This window comes from Lolium perenne, chromosome 5 (assembly GCF_019359855.2).
Source record: "Lolium perenne isolate Kyuss_39 chromosome 5, Kyuss_2.0, whole genome shotgun sequence".
NCBI classification, from domain to species: Eukaryota; Viridiplantae; Streptophyta; class Magnoliopsida; order Poales; family Poaceae; genus Lolium; species Lolium perenne.
The window spans coordinates 30,737,960-30,750,133 of NC_067248.2; positions in this window are offsets into that span (position 1 = coordinate 30,737,960).

A 12,174-nucleotide genomic window follows, 5' to 3' on the forward strand; every position below is an offset into this window, starting at 1 on the left:
AAGCGGCTCCGGCAGGCAGCCGGATGACGAGGATCGCGAGGGCTCGGGTAGGCCAGGGAAGTCCGGTGGGGATGTTCCGGTGCGGTGGTCGTGGAGGTGGGAGAGAGGGACTTGGGAAGTTCCGGTGGGTGGTCTGAAGGAAATGTATTTTTTTTGGGAGGGTTTCCGGGCTAGGGAGGTGGTGATCCAAAAAATGACGGGCAGACCCCCCCACCAACCGACTTTGCTGCCATCTCCACAGGGGTAGAATGGGAATTTGGAAGCGTGTGAAATTTTTGTATTTTGTGGGCGGGAAGTTTTGCCGCTATGAGATTTTGAATTTGGCCACCATCCAAGTATAATGATAAAAAATTGTGAGACCGTACTAGTACCTCTGTTCAAGGCCGAGTGCAAAATCAAATCATCATCACGTTGAAAATTTGTTACCAACTTACCATGATCATGATCTACCTCTGAAAATGGGCACATCCACTAAAACTTGCAAAGTATAATGACACAAATTTGTGAGACCGTACTAGTACTTATGTTCAAGGTCGAGTGCAACATCAAATCATCATTACATTGAAAATTGTGTTACCATGATCATGATATTTCGCTGAATTTGGCGCATCCGCTAAATCTCGCAAAGGATAATGATAAAAAAATGTGAGATTGTACTAGTTCTTATGTTCAAGGCCGAGTATAAGATCAAATCATCATCACGTTGAAATTTGTTACAATGATCATGACATATCTCTAAAATTGATGCATCCGCTAAATCTTGCACGTGGCGCATCTCGGTGCGGAGCAACAGGTCGGTGCTATCAAGGTTGAGGCGTCGGTAGCGTCATCGGGCTCTCCTCTCTTGATAGATCTTCTACATGGCGCGGCGCACCACCCGCCGATAAGCAGTCACATGTGAGACCGAGGTGGAGACGTCCCCGGCATCCTCGAGGCGCGGCCGCCCTTCTACGAGCCAGCGTCGACTCAAGGTATGAATCCATGTGGTGCCTTAGATTTATTGTTCTTCTCTTATGATTATTTTGAGCCGAACATGTGTGCTCTTTCTCTGAATATATTGCTTGAAAAGCTTACCAAGTTACTTAAATTCACTTCGTTCTTAATCTTGCGAGCTAATATTGTTATTTTAATGAACGGTGGTGCGCGCAAGCAGAATTATTTGTGGGTGTGTTGAGCTGTTAGGCATAAGTCGAAATCCTCATCTAAACGAGGCCTCAGCTTAACACATAAAAAAGGTGTTCAATCTCGCCCACAATACCCTCTTCTTTCCTCTCCCTTTATTGGAACTTGTTTTGCAGACAAGGAAAGTGGCACGTGTAATGTGAGTAAAACCCTCTTAGCCAAAATCATCTACGAGCAAGATTTTCTATATTGTAGATGCCCCAATTGACTCTCATCCCCAAAGTAGTTTTTTATGTCAGTATAGACTTCTTTACTGGATGTATACTATCGTACATGGCATGCATTTGCCTAATGAGCAGCATTGTATTGCTATTCTAGCCAACCTGATCGATATGTCAAGCTTCATGCACGAGATGCCATGTTTAATTTACTCCCTCGCTCTGATCCATATTTCTTGATGTGAAATGAATGTGAATCGGAGGGAGTACTTTTCTTAGATAGTACTATATCATTTCAAAAAAAAAGTACTACTACATCACAAATGCATCAAAAGAGTACTACATCACAAGACCACCACGGTTGTACTAGTAGAGTTTAATGCTGAACTTCCAAAGGGATTAAGATTACACATATGAACTTTAAACATGACCAGGAGCATGAGGGCCAGCAGCAGGGGCGTTGACGTGGAGCAAGCTAGGCAAGACGTAATTCGGAGGAAGAGGCCATATGATGCGTGCTTGGCCTTGGTTGCGTGGCGGTGTTTCCCCCTATGTACTTAGGCCTACACCCATCGCATGTTGGATCGGTGTGGATGTCCTTCTAGAGAAATTTGCCACATAATGGGCAAAATAGCTCCCAGCGCATGCGTAAACGAATTTCACCACCCTTCGACCGCTTGAGAACATAGCGGCTTTTCCGGTCCTGCGCACCTTGTTGTTGTCCATGTCATCAGAATACTCCTATGAATTATTAAGTACTACATAATCAGGTTTTTTATGACAGATCGAATAAATACTCCACTAACATAATCAAACCTTAGAAACCCTAAAATTAAATGTGTAGAACAAGTAAATGGCAGAAGAAATCGTAATAAATCATGAGAAACCCGATGAACAACCATGAACATAAGCCACAACAATTGCAAGTCCACTAAGTATGAACACATAAATTGATTATATGACTACATGGCAGATTAGTCGAAATTAAACTAGAATCTGATCTTACGAATCGTAGAATCAATTACATCTACAAGAACAAGGTAGGATATCAAATCAATCAAGAACCAGGCTCGTGCAAACCATGTGAACAGCAATATGACACAAAGAGGGTTGGGACAGTTTCGGTAAAGAGACGTACCTCCTCGTCATCACCCTCAACATCCTCCTGGAACTGAACGTTTGGGCCGAAATCGTCGAAGGGGTCGAGGTTCGCGTCCAGCATCGGGCCTAGGAAGACCTCGCCGTGGTGGCCTGCAACGCCGTGCACATCTTCGGTGGGATAAACAACATTGGTATCCACCTTACGCTCGACGGCCGGGACGCCCGTTTCGGACCGAGGTCGAAGAACCGGACAAGCGAGAGGAGACGAGCGGCATGGGTGCCCGGTGAAGGCTCACCCGTCGGGCCGGCCAGGACGCCCATTTCGCCCTAGGTCGAAGAATACGACACGCAGAGGAGACGAGCGGCGTGGGGGCCCGGTGGAGCCTCACCCCCCGCGCCGGCCACTCCCGTAGCTGCAGCCGCTGCGTGGGCGGTCGCCTATTGCTCCGCCTCGTATGCAATACCTATCTTCATGCAGCTGCGGTTGGAAACGGGAAAGTCGATGCCTCAGAGGTGCGGTGAGTGGATGGGGGGTTTTCACAGTGTGGGGGAGGCAAGTTGGGGGAGTGGAGAGGACGAGCTCGCGAGAGATGATGAGGCCGATTATGTTATAGCCCCTGACTCTCTGTATCCAGTAGTGGACGCGTGAAGTCATGCATGTACTCGACTTTCCACTTTCTGGGAGACGTGTACGAAACTTTTTTTGGGACCATTTAACTTCATGTGGGACTCATGTATACCAATACTTCCAAATGTCATAAGTAATTCAAAATCATTCAGAATAATATGAGACCTTAACATTTTATTTTTTGTGTCAGATATTGTCTATGAAAAATAACATCCTTCAAAAAATAAATCCCCTATGCCAATCCGATCATGCCCGTCTACTCCAACTAGCTTCCTCGAGTAATTTGTCACCTTACATTCTTAAAATGAACCAAAATTTGGCACAGGGGTGCATCATCACATGGAAAATGATGTTACCATTCTGTCTTCCCATTTTTTTTGAATTTTTCAAAATTGTCATGCCCTAACGGAAAAAATGTACTCCTTCTAAGAAGCATGTATCAGAATGGCATTACCAAAACCTAGGGGTGGGGTGGGGGGAGGGGGGCACATGGTGGTGTGATGATACATCACATTTGGACCACACAACACCATTTGGACCAACCAAAAAAAAAACACCCTACACAAACCCTGGTCAAAACTAGTTTGACCAATATTACAAAAGTTGTACGGAGTACATAATTCAGAAACCGTCAGAAATATACGAAGCATTCAGGAGTCCCCAAAGTCAGTGACTTTGAGTCACTTACAACTGTGGTCCACATATCAGTCACCCAAAGTCATGGCAAAGTCAGCTTGGCAAAGTCACCGACGAGACAAAGCAAGCAATGAGCAGAGACAACTCCGTAGCACTGAAAAGACATCTCACAGAAAAGGCTAGTACTACCTTTTCTTCCCGGATAAGCAAAAATAGCTGATCAGTACTGATGAAATGCACCAGGTCCGCAATGTACTCCAGCTATATAAGTGAAGCATGCCTACCACTGAAGAGGAAATTCAAGATTCCACCAGATCCCCATATCACTCTTTTGCATAAAACACGGACATATCTTTTGCACAATTCACCACTTGTTGGTCTAATCTATCGCAGCTTCCATCAGTTGGTCATCCAATTAACGATTTAACGGATTAGAAAAATAAGCGGTGGAATTAGAAGTACTAGTAGCGAAATGTGCAAAATATACCGTCCTTCCCGAGGGGGTTTGTCCAGAAGAGGGCCGGATGACAATGTCCCGGGTGCATCCGTAAACGAGAGGGGTAGTTTCTAATACATGTAAGAAATTATTTTACAAAAAGGTACATATTAAGTAGTACAACTATTAGTACAGTACTACTATTTCGAGGGAAAATGCCATGTCGTGCGACCTCTAATCAATGAGTAGAAGTTGTAGGTGCGCATAACATGCATTGCTGAAAGCTGGTTCCGCTGGAATTTGAGCTCAGCCGGGGCGGATTCTGCGAAGTTCGCCCAACGTCACTCATGTATCCCACCAAACTGCTCACTTCTTTCAATGTCTCTTCTCTTTCACTGCAGCTTGATACGTCCAAAACGTATCTACTTTCCCGAACACTTTTGCTATTGTTTTGCCTCTAATTTGTGTATTTTGGATGCAACTAACACGGACTAACGCTGTTTTCAGCAGAACTGCTCTGGTGTCTCGTTTTTGTGCAGAAATCCAACTTTCGGGAAAATCCTCGGAATTTATGCAGAAGGCCCTATTTTCCCAGAATAATGACGGAGCCAGAAGGTCAAGTAAGGTGGAGGCCCGAGGGCCCCACACCATAGGGCGGCGCGGCCCAGGGGGGGCCCGCGCGGCCCTGTGGTGTGGCCCCCTCGGCCGGCCTCCGACGCCCTCCTTCGGACTACTTATCGGCCTCGACCTAAAAACACACTGAGAGAAGTCGAAGTCGCCAGAAACCCTCCAGAACGCCGCCACATCGCGAAACTCCGTCGCGGGAGCCAGAAGTCTCCGTTCTGGCACTCCGCCGGGACGTGGAATTGGAGGAGATCATCGCCATCATCACCGCCAACGCCTCTACATCAACCAGCCATGTTTCCCCCATCCATGTGTGAGTAATTCCCCCGCTGTAGGCCGAAGGGGATGGTAGGGATTGGATGAGATTGGTCATGTAATAGCATAAGATTGTTAGGGCATAGTGCCTAGTGTCCGTAATTGGTACTTTGATGATATTGTTGCAACTTGTTATGCTTAATGCTTGTCACTAGGGCCCGAGTGCCATGATCTCAGATCTGAACATGTTATTGTTTCATCAAGATAATCATTGTTTATGGTCTTACCTATAAGTTGTATACACATGTCATTGTCCAGGAACCAATGGCCCCGAAGTGACAAGAATTGGGACAACCGGAGGGAATGGTAGCGATGTGAGGATCACATGTGTTCACGGAGTGTTAATGCTTTGCTCCGTACTCTATTAAAAGGAGTACCTTAATATCCAGTAGTTTCCCTTGAGGCCCGGCTGCCACCGGCTGGTAGGACAAAAGATGTTGTGCAAGTTTCTCATTGCGAGCACGCACGACTATATATGGAACACATGCCTATTGATTGCTTTGTACTTGGACACCGTTTTATTATTATCTGCAAATGCCCTGCTATGATTGTTACATGAGTTTCTCTCATCCATGCAACGCCCGTCATCCGTCCCCGTGCCTACGTATTTTAATCCTGCTGTTTACTAAAATCACTACTGCTGTCTCTCATTACTCTGCTGCTGTTATTTCACTACGCATCGCTATAAAACTGTTACTACTGATAAACTCTTGCGAGCAAGTCTGTTTCCAGGTGCAGCTGAATTGACAACTCCGCTGTTAAGGCTTCCAAGTGTTCTTTGTCTCCCCTTGTGTCGAATCAATAAATTGGGTTTTACTTCCCTCGAAGACTGTTGCGATCCCCTATACTTGTGGGTCATCAAGACTATTTTCTGGCGCTATTGCCGGGGAGCATAGCTTTATTTGGAAGTTCACTTGGATTAATATTGTTCGCTGCAAATTCTCCATCATGGGTAAACCTCGCGATACTAAGATCGCCATATTACCATCCACTACAAGAAAAGGTACAATTCTGAATACCTCTGCTGCTCTTGATTCACCATCTGTGATTGATAAACTTGTTTCACCGCCGCATGCTTCACATGCGGGTACTTCTGAATCTGAAAACTCTCATAATATTGATAATGTTTCTGCTGTGCTTGATGATAGTGGTTCATTGGGATCCTTTCTAGATGCTACAATTGCTAGATCTAGACAAATTGAAAATACTGAAACTCCTAATGCTACTACACCTGTTAATTCACCTGAACTTGATTATTTTAGTGATGATCCTGATGAAGATTATGTGGAGCTTAATGATGATTTTATTGAAAAATGCAATACTACTACTGATGCAAGAAAAATTAAAAAGTTGCTTGCAGAACATGCTGTTAGATATAAACTGTCTCCTGATCCTAAGTTTGCCACATCTCCCATAAACATTAGGGATAAAGATTATGATTTTTCTCTTGATCTATCTCATATAGCTATTGTTGAGAAAACACCTTTTTGTGGTACTGAAAAAGAAAGTGCTGTTGAACACATGACTGAGTTATCTACTCTGAGTAGTTTGTTTTCTGATGATGTCAAGATGCGTACTTACTTTGTTGCTAAAATATTTCCATTCTCATTAAAGGATGACGCTAAAACTTGGTATAATAATTTGCCACCTAATTGTATTAAAAGTCCAAAAGAATTGCTTGATGTTTTCTTCCGCAAATACTTTCCTGCTAGTGCTCAACATATTGCTTTGCAGAGAATCTATAATTTTGACCAGGGAGATGAAGAGAAATTGCCTGAGGCTTGGGCGAGATTTTGCTCTCTTATTAGAGCTCGGCCTGAGCATGATCTGGAAAAGCATGATTTACTTGATATATTTTATAGTGGACTAACCATTGAGTCTAGGGCATACCTGGATAGTTGTGCTGGTTGTGTTTTCAGGAAAAGAACTCCAGACGACGCTGAAGAATTATTGGCTAAAATAAGCCAGAATCATGATGATTGGACTACGCCTGAACCAACTCCAACGCCAATATTGAAGAAGAGGGGTTTAATTAAATTGAATGATGAAGATATGAGGGAAGCCAAGAAGTCTCTCAAGGAGAAAGGTATTAAATCTGAAGATGTGAAGAATCTTCCTCCCATAGAAGATATATGTGAGATAATTCCCCCTTCATCCATGATTGAGGTAAACTCCCTTCAACGCTTTACTAGGGAAGATATTCCGTATTCGAAACCTCCTGCACAATGCTTAGATGAGTTTGATAATTATATTGTTAAGCAAGAAAATTTTAATATGAGAGTAGAGAATCATTTAATGGAAAATTCTCGAGCTATTAGTGAATTGCATGATATTGTGGAGAGAACCTCCAATGATGTTAAGATGCTTGTTAAACATTTTCATATGATTCAAACTCAAATTGATCAACTCACTAAAGTGCAAAATGACTTGTTAGGGAATAATTCTAAAGAGAAACATGCTTATGAAGTAACAACTAGAGGTGGTGTCTCTACCCAGGATCCTCTATATCCTGAAGGGCATCCCAAAAGAATTGAACAAGATTCTCAACGCATTGAACCTAGTGCTCATTCTAGGAAGAAAAAGAAGAAGAAGCATAAAAATGTTGTAGAATCCTCTGAACCTGTTAATGATCCTAATAGTATTTCTATTTCTGATGCTGAAACTGAAAGTGGTAATGAACATGATAAAGATAATGATAAGAATTATATTCCTGATAAAGAAGAGGTTGAAGAAGAACCTGAAAAGCATGCTAAAAATAAAAAGTATACTAAAGAAGACTTTATTGCTGAGAAACATGGTAATGAAAGAGAACCTTGGGTTCAAAAGCAAATGCCTTTTCCTGCTAAGAAACTAAAATCAAAGGAAGAAGAACACTATAATAAATTTTGCGATTGGATGAAACCTTTATTCTTGCAAATCCCTTTGACTGATGCTATTAAATTGCCTCCTTATTCAAAGTATATGAAAGATATTGTTACTAACAAAAGGAAAATCCCCAATGAGGAAATTTCCACTATGCTTGCTAATTACTCTTTCAATGGCAAAATACCAAAGAAGTTGGGCGACCCAGGTATACCTACTATTCCTTGTTCTATTAAGAATAATTATGTTAAAACTGCTCTATGTGACTTGGGAGCCGGTGTTAGTGTTATGCCTTTTTCTCTTTATAAGAGACTTTATCTAGATAAGTTGATACCTACTGATATATCTTTGCAAATGGCTGATAAATCTACTGCTATTCCTGTTGGTATATGTGAGAATGTTCCTGTTCAAGTTACTACTAACTGCTTGATATTAACTGATTTTGTTGTGTTGGAAATGCCTGAAGATGATAATATGTCTACTATTCTTGGGAGACCTTTTCTTAACACCGCAGGGGCTGTTATTGATTGCAATAAAGGAAAGGTTACTTTCAATGTTGATGATAGGGAGCATACCGTTTATTTTCCCAAGAGGATTGAGAAAGCGTGTGGAGTTAATACTATTTCTAATGTGAGAACTATCAAAGTGGGAACTATTGATTGTCCTATATATGAGCCTAAAGAAGAATATCAAACTCTCGTGATTGGATCCATATCAATACAATTCAAGGTAACATGATTGATTTGAGGTTTATTTCTTCTTATGCTATGTAAAATTTATTTGGTGACAAGACTTGATCAACCTTGTTAACGAATACCTTTTATATGCATAGAGGAGGTAAACAACATATCTTTCTTCCTCCACTTGCTCTAGTTGCTGTAGCACTTTTAATTTGCAAAGTTCCTTAGTTATTTGGAGATTTCAAAAATTTTCCTGGCCAGTAATAATAAACTAAATACCCAGAAATGTGCATTTTTCAAAGTTTTCAAAAATTCACAAAAATTATACCGTTGGTCCTATTTTTCGACGAGGCACAGGAGCACCGAGAGGATGACCTGTGGGGCACCAGAGGGCGCCAAACCACAGGCCGGCGCGGCCAAGGAGGTGGCCGCGCCACCATGTGGTGTGGGCCCCCCTTTGCCCCACTTTGTCATCTCTTTCTCCCAGCACCTTCTCTCTCCCGAAAAAACTCATACCAAGTTCCTCTCTCTCGCGTTTTTGCTCCAGAGCTCCAGATTTCTCGATCTCTTTGCTCAGCCCAGATTTCTTTCTGAAATTTGGCACATTTGCTCCTTGGTATGTGACTCCTCCACCCATCCAAGTAGAATTTTGTTTGGTTGAGTATATCTTGAATATTTTGCTGCTGTAGGTAACATGTTTAGTGAGCTTGCATGCTTGTTCTAAGTGGTAGAAACTAGCTTTGATGCATGATTAGTACTCTAGAAAGTTCCTATGGTAGTTTCCCTCAATTATATGTCACCAAATCAAATTTTTATATCATTTGTTGAAAATTTCAGAAAAGCTATGAAGAAGTTCAACTTTGGAGAGTTGTTCAAGAAAGGGACAACCAGCACCGGGAGGCCATCTAGGGCCGCCACCCGGATTAGGCGATCATACAATGAAGACATCATCGCGCCTAGCTTCGCGCCCGAAGAGGACAACGGGCCTCCTAATGCTTCTACTTTTCCATGCTATGATTTTCTAAGGAATGCAGGGATATTGGAGGATTTCTTAACCCTTGTCAACAGGGCAGGGTTAACCACCTATATGGGAGATGAAAGAGAGCAATACTATATGCTCACCAAAATCTTCGTCGAGAGTTTCCAGTTCAACAACAAACAATATGAGCCGACGGTTGCATTCAGGATCTATGGTAATCCTGTTACTATTCAATTGAAGGATTTTTGTCGTGCATTGGATATTGCCCCTGTAGGTACAGCAAGTAGGATTGATGACAACCCCCGGGACTTGTTGGAGCTCTATCGAGGGATTACCGATGATGATTGTCGCACCATTCAGCGTGGCAAGATAAGGAACATTCAACTCCCCGCCATTAAGTATTTTGCATACTACATTGCTACTAGCATTCTTGGTAGGGAGAACACTAGCAACATTTCTAGTTACCATCTTGCTTTCTTGAATATTGCACTTACTGGTCAAACATCTTATCACCTTGGTGCTCTTATTGCTCGCCGCCTGACTACCAGAGGGCCTATTTTTGGAGGAACTATCGCACTGCGTGTTTTAACATATCTTAATCTTCCTATTGATCCTAATGATGTGCCATTGGCCCCTAGGAAACTTGATATTGTTGCTATGAAGAGTCATCATTTTGTTACCACTGATTCTACTTTATATAATATGGTCTATAGAATGTTGTTTTCTGACGGGGATGAGAAGGAAATTCCTTTTCCCCAACCAGGTTTGTTCAGTATTGACAGGCAATCATGGTCGTGCACTAAGGAGGAAGTGGATGAACATTTGAAGATAAAAGACTTCCACCAGCAACATGACTCCGAGGACGCCGAGGCCTCCTACGACCACACCGTCACGTATCCGGGTGCTTCTTCTAGCACATACCCGGAATACGATCCATCTTCGTCATACTACGGGGACACTACCTCATGGGATCGATGGGATTGAACTCCACTTAGGCCAAAAGCCTAAGCTTGGGGGGAGGTATACCGGCATCACTCACTCTTTTCATATTATGGTTGCTGGATACTTGCACATACTTGCTTTGTTCGTTTGAGTGGTTTTCTAATGAGAGGAAGATGATATTTGGGGAAGTGCTGCCTGAAAACAGATTCTGGAACGTTACCGTAAAAATTCTCAAAAATATCCAGAGCGTCATTTTGAGCTGCCAATTTTTGTGCAGGTTCCCCAGGTTGTTATATAACTTTCATTAGTTGAACACTTTTCGATCTGAGCAACGTAAGATTTTTGTAAAAATCGATTTCTGTACTGCTGTCAGGTTTTGGCAGATTTCTGCCATCTCGCTTTTCTGTGTTTCTTCTAGTTTGCTATTTCTTGTTTTCGCTTTGTTTCTTTCCCAAAACACAAAAAGACCAAAAACATTTCTATTGTTTCTCTTCACCATTTGTTTGCTTTAGTTTCTTGCATTTGTTTCACTTTATTTGCTATTGCTAGTTTGCTATAAGAAAACCCAAAAAGATTTTGCTTTGTTTGTTTGTTTCCTTTTGTTCTTGTTCTCAAATTCGAAAACACCAAAAATATTTGCTGTTCTTCTTTGGTTTGTAAAGTTCTTTATGAGTTCAATGGTCTTCGGTGGCTGGAGCGTGGTTTTCATTTCATATTATCCAAGCTACACAAGTGAAAAGGCAATAATGACGATCTACGACAATCTGATTGTGGTGAGAGGCTGGTATGAACTTCATTTGTTTTCATTTTTGTACATATACTGTTGACTGCCAAAACCCACCGGCGGGCAGCGACTGTCAACACGGTAGAGCCGGGAAGAGCCTAGAGCTGCGGCTGGCTGAGACCCCTCCGAGCGACGGCCCGCAATGCTCTTCTAGTCACACGTCCGATGCGAAGTGCAAGGGCGTGCCACCTGACCTATACCTGGTCAGGAAGGTGATGGGGATGCCTCGCTTAGTTTCCTGCATGGCATACACGTAAACATTAAATACGAGCCTCGATCGGCTCTCAGGTTATCCTATGAATCGGCTCAAAGAGCCGATCCACCCATGATTCGTACGGGGTGCACGAATATATGGTGATCCTGCTTGATCAAGATAAAGCTAATTAGATCTACGACGATTTAGGGTTTTCACCGCATAATCGGATCATCCTACTCCAGGTTGGGCCTCGCGGCCACGCACGGTGATCATAAGCCGATCCTAAACAAGGCCTAAAAACCAACATGAAGTTGATCCTCGGAACATCCTGTTTAGGACTTGCGAATGCCACCCTACGTGCCGCTGGATCCTCCCCCCCTTTGTAAGGCCTAACTATTGCAGATATTAAACTAATCCTTGCAGAACAAGGAGCAATCGTAACGGATCAGATCTACTAAATAAAGATCAAGCGGGGTGCCGCCCCCACACCTGAGATAGGTGTGAGGGCGGCTAGACATGCAAGGGTTGCACTACGTAAGCATGTTATACGAAGAACTATGCTAACCCTAACACATCTATGATAACTACGTTGCTCGTCATCAAAGACGCTTCAGTACGAGCAACGCATGAACAACGTGGGGCTTGTGCTGC